At 44.8% G+C, this 11,439-nt stretch overlaps 1 pseudogene; it reads left to right on the forward strand.

Annotated features, from left to right (window-relative positions):
• Window positions 1-3,447: 3,447 nt before the first annotated feature.
• On the forward strand, window positions 3,448-10,954 carry LOC102119728 (putative protein SSX8; annotated as a pseudogene).
• Window positions 10,955-11,439: the final 485 nt, after the last annotated feature.

Here is an 11,439-nt window from a genome sequence, read left to right on the forward strand (position 1 = left end):
ATATGAAAACATCAACTGCTCAAATGAATAATTCAGTGAAATAGGTTGGATATTAAAATGGATAGAGTTGAAAAAGCAATTACTGACCTGAGGAAATGAGTCTAAAGCATTCATAAAAGTAGACCGGGCGAGGTGGCTCACGCCTGTAATCCCAGCACTTTGGGAGGCCGATTAACCAGGCATGGTGGTGGGCGCCTGTAGTCCCAGCTACTCGGGAGGCTAAGGCAGGAGAATGGCGTGAACCCGGGAGGCAGAGCTTGCAGTGAGCCAACATTGTGCCACTGCAGTCCAGCCTGAGTGACAGAGCGAGACTCCGTCTCAAAAAAAAAAAAAAAGAATTCATAAAAGTAATCGGTAATGGATAGAGATGAAGTAAATGAAAGAAAAGTTAATTAATAGGGAGGATAGAAGAATAAATGTTAGTAGCCTTGTGAGAACAGAATATAGTCATTAAAAGGAGAGTGTACTTAAATAATGAAAGAGAATTTCTCAGATTTAGACAAATGTCTTAAGATTTAAAGGGGTCATTGTACACACGCACATACACACACACACAGGAACAGTGAAATAAAAAATTGTGAAAGACAAAGAAAAAATATTTTTAAAATGATCAGAGAGAAATAGCAGGTTACTTACAAAAGAAAAATATTTAAACCTTCATTGGGTCTCTCAAACACCACACTGGAGGCAAGGATACAATGGTGTAATAACTCCAAAGTGTTTCACGAAAGGTTTTTTTTTTTTTTTTTTTTTTGTGTGTGTGTGTGTGTGTGTGTGTGTGTGTGTGTGTGTGTGTGTGTTTGAGACAGAGTCCGCTTTGTCACTCAGGCTGGGGTGCAGTGGCATGATCTGCCTCCCAGCTTCTAGCAATTCTCCTCCTCAGCCTCTTGAGTAACTGGAGCTACAGATGCACACTACCACACTCAGCTAATTTTTGTAGTTTTAGTAGAGATGGGGTTTTTCCATGTTGGCCAGGCTGATCTCGAACTCCTGACCTGAGGTGATCTGCCCGCCTTGGCCTCCCAACGTCCTGGGATTATAGGAGTAAGCCACTGCACCCAGCAAAAGAAAGGAATTTTTATATTTGGTGGAGTAAGGCAATGTCAGGCATATAACACTTCAGGAGATTGAAGACACAGGAAAATGTTTAAGCAAACAACTATTTATTGCACTTATTAAAGACTGTAAGGAAGGACCAGTCTGCAGTAGCTCATGCCTGTAATCCCAGCACATTGGGAGCCTGAGGCAAGAGGATTTGTTGAGCCCAGGAATTGAAGACCAACCTGGGCAACATGGCGGAACCCCGTCTCTACAAATTATACAAAAATTAGATGGGCATATCAAGTTCCTGAGTCTGTAGAGAACTGAAAAAAAAACAAAAACAAAAACAAAAACCTGGGTGTGGTGGTGCGTACCTGTAGTTCCAGCTACTCGGGAGGCTGGGGCAGGAAGATTGCTTGGGCTCTGGAGTTTGAGGCTGCAGTGAGCTAGGATTAGGTCACTGCACTCCAGCCTGAGTGACAGAGTGAGACTTTGTCTCTGAAAGCAAAAAAAAAAAAATCGTAAGGACGAATTTACTCAGAGGCGGGACTACTGTGATAGGTACAAGGACCACTGCAATGGGGTCTTGCGGTAGGAGAGTGATATTAGGATCGACTTCGACTCCACCAAAGACAAGTGGGGATTTGCAGTCAAGGAGTAGGAGCAGGGGCGGGGCAGGGGGGCAGTCAAAAGATGGGAAATTACTTGAAGGAAATCTCAGGTGCAAGGGATTCTGGCTAAACGGACTTGACAGGATTTTTGCTGAAACAGGCTAAATGGGCAGAGTACCTGGATGAAGGACAGAGCCTGAGGTTGGGACCTAGTCATTAACAGGACTCAGAGGAGCCCCACTCAAGTTTGGTCAAAGGAGAGTGTCTCTGTCTGAAAGCATAAGCAATAAAGTCAACAGCAGTAAAACGAATGGATCACAAAGGAGAATTTTTGTGCAATGCTAAGCAGGACTCTGCTTTAATCATTGTAAAAGTTGATTATGTGAAGTGTGTCATTCTTAGTTTTTTTTAAGTTCTTATTTGCAGAGGAAGCCTTCAGCTACTATGCTTCAGAGAGAACAGATTGTAACCTTTTTTTTTTTTTTTTTTTGAGGCGGAGTCTCACTATGTCACCAGGATACAGTGCAGTGGCTCCTTCTCTGCTCACTAAAACCTCCGGCTCCCGGGTTCAAGCGATTTTCCTGCCTGAGCCTCCTGAGTAGCTGAGACTACAGGTGTGTGCCACCATGCCCAGCTAATTTTTTGTATTTTTAGTAGAGACGGGGTTTCACTGTGTTAGCCAGGATGGTGTTGATCTCCTGACCTCGTGATCCACCCTCCTCGGCCCCCTTAAGTGCCGAGATTATAGTCATGAGCCACCGCGCCCGGCCAACATGTTTCTTATCAGACTTCAAGTCTTTGTTGATGTTGATGCCAAAGAGGTATAATGAAGCATGTCTGACCCCCACTTCCTGTCATGGCCTGAAACCATCTCTCTGGTTAAATTTTAAAACAGTCCTGGCCTAGGAGGACGTTCATTCAGATGGGTGGGAGCAGAGGGCTTAGGATTTTATTTTTGATGTACAAGTCCTATAAGATAAAACTGCACAAATTTTAAAGAACAAGTGTCATGCCTGATGTATGGATCACACAAAAAGTTCACCAAACTGTCCAATGCTATAACCAGAGACATTCGAATGACAAATCAGGATGAGAAGTTAATGTTTCCACACTGTAGACAGCTTTTCCCAAGACGTCAGAATAAGTCTTCATATCATAATGAGACTCTTACGCCCTTAACATCTACATTTTTCACTTGACAGAACCTGACCCCTAAATCCTTTCCTGCCGGGGGGATGGCTTGAGACCAGGAGGTCAAGACCAACCTGGTCAACATAGTAAAACCATCTCTACTGAAAAAACAAAAATAAAAATATTAGTGGGGGCGAGGTGGTGCATGCCTGTAGTCCCAAGAACGAGGCAGGAGGATTGGCCAAGGCGGATTTTACCAACACCACAATCACATCCCATAAGTAAATATCTTTCCCTCTCTCCAGGACTACAGGTAAAGAATGGTAATTGTGCACACCATACTTAGATTCCCTTTCAAAAATGTAATCATAGGTTAGAGGGCCTTGGACTGTTTTTTTTTAGTTGCAACAGGTGTAGAAGCCACTGAAGAATGAACTCTGTGACTAAGTCCAGCAAAGCTGTGCAAGTGTGCTAGTTTGGAAAACATTGTGTCTTTCAAGTAGAAAAACGACAGATTGACCATTTATTTCTTCCCACAGTTCAGACTAGAATACAGATGTTTAACCCAAGATCCAGGGAGGGTCTTCAGAGAGATCAAAATCTCCTGATGGTGCCTGAGGACCTCCCACTTTGTCGCAGTGGCAGGAGGAGACAATATTCTGCAATGTCACTGCCCGAGGATGATGGACCAATCAGGGCAGTTAGTGAACTCGATCTGGCCAATCGGAAGTCAGAACAGTAGGCGTGACAAGCGAAGCTGATGTAGTGTCTATCAGTACAGGCTCCAGTGAGACAACCTTCCCAAGCAGTGATGGCAGGGAGAGGGAGAAGAGGGGACGGAGACTGATTTTCCCGAATAAAGCATCCCCTGGGATTGGCTACTTTAAGTTCAGAGTACACTTGCTCTTTCCATTCTTCCAAAATCAGAGTAAGCATGTGCTGATTTTCTCTTTCCATTCTTCCTACCCCTCCCCCCACCGTGGTGCATTTGTTATCTACTTTTAATAAGGCAGGTCGCCATCTCAAATCCTTCCTGTCAGTTTCTAACTTTTTCAGGTATGGGATTTTTCCTAGGAACTCTCTATTAACTTAAGAAATTTGGGCCAGGCGCTGTAGCTCAGGCTTGTAATCCCAGCATTTTGGAGGACACAGCTAGTGGATCGCATGAACCCGGGAGGCAGAGGTTGCAGTGAACTACGATCACACTACTGCACCCCACCCTGGGCAATGGAGCAAAACCCTGTCTCCAAAAAAAAGCTCACTCAAATCATTCCTCCTGGGCTCAATCGATCCTGTCACCTCCGCCTCATTACTACAGGCGTGTGCCACCTCACCCCTGCTTATTATTATTATTATTATTATTGGTTTTTTTAGTAGAGACGGTTTCTCCGTGTTGGCCAGGCTGGTCCAGACATCCCGGACTCAAGCCATCTTCCCGCCTTTGCAGAGTAGTAGCCCAGGGGACAGTGTGGGGTGACCAGGTTTCTGAGGAGGGGAGGACAGAGATACTGGGGGCAGGGAGCAGGGTCTCGGGGGAGATCTGGACCCTTGGGAGCCTCCCACCCTCGCTCTGTCATCACCTAGCATCCCTGGAGACAAGTCTGTGACCGTGCACTACATTTGGTGACTCTCAGTCCATTCTGGAAGGTGGGAAGGGAGCCAGCCAGCAGCATTAAAGCCCTACTGTGTGGCAGGGGAGAAGCTAGGGAAGATCCCCCATGTTCTGTCAGTTAGCCATGGCATCAGCCGGGACGGATTATCATCCCCACTTCCTAGATCCAGCACACAGGAAGCGGCTCCAGCTGAATGGCAGACATGCCTAGCTGAGTCACTGCCAGAATTCCTTTTTATTTTCCAGGCCTTCAATGATATTGCCCAATACTTCTCTAAGAAAGAATGGGAAAAGATGAAATTCTCGGAGAAAATCATCTATGTGTATATGAAGATAAACTATGAGGCCATGACTAAACTAGGTAACAGAAAGTTCTAGGTACAGGCAAGTCTGGGGACACATGAGCATCCCTTTTCCTGCCTAGGCTACTTCTTAGGCTGCAGAAAGTACCCCACATTTTCGTTTTGTGCAGGGAAAAATCACAAGGCAGCTTCTGGATGTTCTGCTCTTCTGTATCCTGCAGGGCTGAGGGCAGGGACTGGCCACAGTGGAGCTCATACCTGGATCCTGCACATTGCTCTCCCTTAGGCGTCTGTTCGGATGAGTCCAGCTGTCTCTGTGGCATTCCGGCACCCCCTACCCCCACCACCACCCACCCTACCTTCCTTCTCTCGGCTTGTCTCTCTTTTATTTTTTTGAGTCTGAGTCTCACTCTGTCACCTAGGCTAGAGTGCAGTAGTGCAATCATAGCTCAATGTAGCCTCAAACTCCTGGGCTCAAACAATCCTCCTGCTCAGCCTATGGAGTAGCTGAGGCTACAGGCTCGTGCCACCATGCCAAACTAGTTTTATTTTATATTTTGTAGATAAGGGAATCTCTCTATGTTGCCCAGGCTTGTCTTGAGCTCCTCGCCTCAAGCTATCCTCCCGCCTCAGCCTCCCAAAGTGCTGGTACTACAGACATGAGCCACCGTGCCAGGCCTAAGCTTGTCCCTTAAGGAATAAACATTTGGCTTCTTTCTAGGTTTCAAGGTCACCCTCCCACCTTTCATGCATAATAAACGGGCCACAGACTTCCAGGGGAATGATTTTGATAATGACCATAATGGCAGGAATCAGGGTGAGTAGATGGGAAGGGGCTGGAAAGGGTCTCCTCAAGCCCAACTACTTTTCAGCTCAGCTACCTGGGAAAGATCCTCAGACATTTGTTCCCTCATACACATCAGGACTGAGTGAAAAAAAAAATTGCTTGCAGAAAGTTAACTACAGAGGCCATTCATATAAAATGCTAAAACATGCAAAACAAGAATATATATTTTATGGATAATAAGTAAATGGTAAATGTATAAAAACATGAATGCGAATAAAAAGCCATCAAATTGAGAACAATGACTGTAAGTGGAGAAGGAGGGGAGCAGGGATTGGTGAGTGCTGCACAGACAGCTTCAGCCGTGACTTGTTGATAGTAGGGGTTTTTTTGTTTGTTTTGTTTTGTGGTTTGTTTGTTTTCACGGAGTTTCACTCTTATCACCCAGACTGGAGTGCTATAGCGTAATCTCAGCTCACGGCAACCTTCACCTCCTGGGTTCAAGTGATTCTCCTGCCCCCGCCTCCCGAGTAGCTGGGATTACAGGCGCCCACCCCCATACCCAGCTAATTTCGGTATGTTTGGTAGAGACGGGATTTCAGCATGTTTGCCAGGCTGGTCTCAAACTTCCTGATCTCAGGTGATCCACCTGTCTCAGCCTCCCAAAGTGCTGGGATTACAGGTATGAGCTACCACTCCCTGCCTGTTTATAGTATTTCTAACATTCTGAATAAATAAATCAGGTCTAACATAGTTGTGGGGTACCGTTGAGATGCGACTGGACTCAATAGTATTCCACATACTTTTCTGTGTGTTTGAAATATTTCTTTTTTAAAGGACATGTTGTTCTTGCTAAGCACTGTTAATGAATGAAAGGACAGTTAAGAAAGCGTTACAAGTGAAAAAAATTTTAAAAGAATGTATTAAAAGTGCAGATCTGCAAAAAACTTCCAGAGTTTGTTTGATTAACAACATGTAGGTATTGGATAAGTATCTTATGAGAGAGGATAATGAAAATATTATGTAAAAAATATCACTATTTCTCTCTATTTTACAAAAACCAAATACTCTTCTCACTCTCAAACAACTCTGAATCTCCATGATGAGCTTGGAAGAGAGTTTGAAAGAGTGATCCCTCATCCAACACAGACAGCTTTCCCACTTTTCAGTGAGCAGAGATAACATAGGGTGAAAAAAGACAGGTTCTTGCATAGAGATCTTTGTGGATTTCAGGACTATTAAGGGGACATATATGTTTACTTGCTCTTCTGCTCTGAAAACACAGTTATAAGACAAGGTCAGAATGTCCAAACTGTCTCCAATAGACCTATTACTCCCCAACTAAACAGGCCAGGTTCTACAATCTCCCACCATCACTATAAGAGATCTGAAAATCCAGTGCTTGAGTATCTGCCAAATTTTTGACATTAAAGGAGTGTCTTTATACTGAAAATATTTCAGAGCCACTGGACTAAATCATCCATGGTTCATCACACATTTAACAGCTTAATTGACATACCATAAGATTCACCCATTTCAAGTGTAAAATGATTTTTAGTTCTTGCACATCTTAAATGGATACAGTTCAGATTCCCAACCAAATAATTTAATTATTTGAGAAAAATTAAAAGATATGTAATGGAATAAGATGAGACCGTGATGGGGTTTAATCCCCATTTAATAAACCATGAGATGGAAAATTCTGAACTGATGCCACAGATAAATGCACCAACCATGACTAGACATAATTCAGAAGCAAATCTCAAATAACTCCTCAATAATGAGTGCACTCATAACCCTCTGCTGCAGAATGCCCTCATGCGACAGAAGTCTCTCTAGAGTTTGGAAATCTTTCCCAACAAAGAAAAATTCTGATGTATTCTCTTTCAGTTGAACGTCCTCAGATGACTTTCAGCAAGCTCCAGAGAATCCTCCCAAAGGTGAATGTCTCTCAAATTTTAAGGGCCAGAGAACCTTTGTCCCTCCATGGATGCAAACACTGGTAAGAGTGGGGGAATATCAAAAATGCCCTCACTGCCTCCTTCTCCCCATGTCTATCCAACACCTGATGTAGCATCGACAGCTTGATAATACTAACAGTTATGATCCTAATACCTCTTTGTTTTCATAGAGATGCCAGATATTCTAAACAGTTTACATGGATGAATTTAATCTTTAAGAAGACCTCTATGATGATGTTTCTATTATTATCTCCAAATAATAACATCTCATACATTTCGGTTGTCATCCACACAAAAGCCATGTGACTTGGTGCAAATCTTCTAAGTTCTCTGAGCTCCAGACTCCTGGTCCATGAAATGGAAGTAAAGAATCATAGTTCATGTTATAGATCATAGTTATCAGCAAAATAATAATGACATGAGGCTGTCGTGGTACAGAGATGTTAAAGAATTTTCCTGAGGCGCAGTGGCAGTGGTAGCCTAATCCAGAGCTCCAAGCCGTTTAAAGCTCATTCATGTTTGCATTTGTTTAAGAAGTTCAGATACTGCTCACTATGGCTTTACCTCATAGGGCCTGCTGGTGCTTCCGTTGAGACACCCACTCTTGCAACAGGAAGGACCAGCTGGCCTCTGCTCTGTTACTGGGGCCACTCGCATCTCTTAGGAATCGCTTGACTGTTGGTCCCTTTCTACTGTGAAACCCTTGAGGGCCTCGTCTACACCTGGGGCATCCCGGAAGCCCCAGTCCCAGCCCAGGGTATCCCTCAGAGGCCCTTGAATGAGTGATTCCACAAGCGCAGATTCAACTCTGGTTTAGAGGGTAAAGGGATCTGTGAGTTGGGTTGCCAGTGTGGAGAACAAATTCAAAGAAGGATCATGAAAAGTATTAGCTTTTGTTACTACTATATTTAAAGTGTTTGCAAGCTCAGAGAGGACTTTCCCTTAGCCTGTTTTACATGTATTTTTCACTATTTCATAAGTGAAGAAGCTGTGTAAATGTAGCTTAACAATGTTGGTCAGTGACACTTCCCAGTGTAGCCAGAATTCGTATGGGTACCACCTCACCTAATTCCACATTCAGTGTTCGTTCCTCGGTAGGGTGGTATGCCGTATCTAGTACTGCTTTCTTTGCTACCTAGATTAATTTCAGCAAACCATTTCTTTCCCTCTCCCTTCCCTGTATTCATCTCCACACACCATCTTTCCCAGCAGTGTTTTGTCCCCTCTCTATGTACATTTACTCTCTCAGCAGCTGTCTACAAGCTTATGTGGGATCCCTTGTATTTTATAGAAGCTCTTCCTTTTATAGACCTTGTGAATTCTTAGAATGCTATTCTCCAAATCTTCTGTATACCAGACTCTCAATTACATTGAGATTTTTCACAGACTACTCTAACAGATATAGTAATAATGGGTCTAAGGTATCAGCCTCTCTAAGCCAGAGAATGAGAAACTGGATAAAGAAGACACATGGGCACTTGGGAGCAGCGAGGCATCTCCTTTTTTTGAGTAAACAGAGACTAACACTCTCCAGCCTACCCAACCCTCATTTTCCAATCTTCCCCATCATAGGACCCAAAAGGGGGAAACATACCTGGACCCACAGACTGCGTGAGAGAAAGCAGCCGGTGATTTATGAAGAGATCAGCGACCCTGAGGAAGACGACGAGTAACTCCGTAAGTGAACCTTCGGCTCATCCCCGACATCCCTGCAGATGTGCTCTTCTGTTATGGTACTGGTATCCCATCTTGTCACTTGTTCCCCAAATCATTCCCTTCTCATAATTTTCTAGGGTACAGCATTGAGGCTGAATGATGAGATCTCCCATGCTCTTTCTACTCCCTTGCCTGTATATGCAGGGATCCTCCCTACCCAGGATGCTGTGGGATCCCAAACCCCAGGTCAGCCCTGATATGCGGGCCACACCTTCCACTAGCCTAGGAATGGATAAACCAGGCGAGGAAGTCACTGTGGCATGTGCAGATGGTTTATTTCAAGGAATCGTGGAAGGCCTGTGTGGGTCCTGAGGTAGGGCAGAATCGGAGTGTGCAGGGTCTGCAGGTCAGGAGGAGTTGAGATTGAGTTATCAGGCAGTGGGAACTCACTGCCACTTACTTACCTTCTCTCTTCTTGCCTCACCCTCAGGGATGTGACACATGCCGATGATGAGAAGCAGAACGTGGCAATCTTTCACGAACATAGGCATGGCTGTGGACCCCTCATCATCAGGTGCATAGCAAGTGAAAGCGAGTGTTCACAACAGTGCAAAGTTGAGCATCATTTTTCTTAGTGTGCCAAGAGTTCGATGTTAGCCTTTCCGTTGTATTTTCCTACAGTGTGCCATTCTGTTAGATATTAGTGTTTTCATTGATGAACAAGACATACTTAACGTATATTTCAATTTGTGTATCCATGCACCTGCCTTAGAAAACAAGTATTTTCAGGTATTCTCTCCATAGCATAGCACTACCCTCCTCTCTCCCCAGATGTGACTACTGAGGGCAGTTCTGAGTGTTTAATTTCAGATTTTCTCCTCTGCATTTACACCGCCCCCCCCCCCCCCCCCGCCACACACACACCAAGTACCACTATAAGCATCTCCCATCTGTTTTTCTCCATTGCCATGCGTCCTGGTCAAGCCCCCCTCACTCCATTTCCTGTTCAGCATGCACTCCCTTCATCCGATTCCCCTCTATCAGTCACTGACAGTTAATAAGCATTTGCAAATGTTCCCCAATTGTTTGTTCCTCTCATTATTGTGCACACAGTTCTGTGCACGTGTGTAAATATTTCTTTAGTATAGATTCTTAGAAGTGCAATTGCTGCTTTCAAAGAGTCATTTATTCAACAAAAACCTAATGAGTGCGAACTGGTGCTGAGCGCTGTTCTAGGTGCTGGAGAGACATCAGGGAACAAGGCAGACAGATGTTCCTGACCACCATTCTAGAGGAGGATGTTTCCAGTTGTTGGGTTTGTTTGTTTGTTTGTTTGTTTGTTTGTTCTAGAGACAGGGACTTGCTCTGTCCAGGCTGGAGTGCAGGGAAATGAGCATAGCTCAATGCAGCCTTGAACTCCTGGGCTCAAGCGATCCTCCCACCTCAGCCTCCAGAGTAGCTGTGACTACAGGCACGTACCATCATGATCTACTAATTTTTTTTTAGGTTTTGCCTACAGAGTCTCACTATGTTACCCAGGCTAGTCTCGAACTCCTGGACTCAAGCGATCCTCCCACCTTGGCCTCCTAAAGTGCTGGAATTACAAGCATGAACCTCCTTGCCTGGCCTCCAGTTTTTATTTTGATAGTGACCATACACTTCAGTCCTGGAGCAGGATTATGCAGCAAGTGGTTGGGCATCTTGGCCTTCGCTCTCTGAACGATTTTCAAGTTCTAGGGCTGGGACGGTCCATTTGGGAGTATGTGGGAGGAGACACAGATGAAATCGTCCTCTGGGAAATGTGGAGGAATGAGGAAGATGCGTGCACTGTAGACCCTGTGATAGACAGGGAATAGAAGAGTCCACTTAGTCTCCATGCAGGGGAGCAACGGTGGGAAAGTCCCCTGGACAGAAGCATGAGACTGCCCATCAAGGGTCTCACCAACCAAGGGCCTCAGGGATGGGGTGGGGACAATGATTTGAAATGGGTCAGTTATTTCTCACAGGTACCACTGCACAGTGCAGAGGGGAAACAGTTGTGGGGAAGGGAAGGGCAGAGGGGAGTCTGTTTTAGAACAAATCATTGTGTGTGAATGAAGACATTAAGGCTCCATTCACACACAACAGACTTGAAACACCAGCCCCAGGTGGAGGCAGGATCAGAGCTGTTTTGACTATCTGTAGCCCATCACCTTGGCCTCCTGGTTCTCCCAAGCCTTGGAAGGAGGACACTATCATCATTATATCTATATGATAGATGAGAGACGGAGTCCCAGACAGATGGTAGGCGTCTTGTCACAGGTCCTACAGCTGGCAGGTGCAGGAGAAGCTGAGTTTGGAG

The sequence above is a fragment of the Macaca fascicularis genome, chromosome X, assembly GCF_037993035.2.
Source record: "Macaca fascicularis isolate 582-1 chromosome X, T2T-MFA8v1.1".
NCBI lineage: Eukaryota > Metazoa > Chordata > Mammalia > Primates > Cercopithecidae > Macaca > Macaca fascicularis.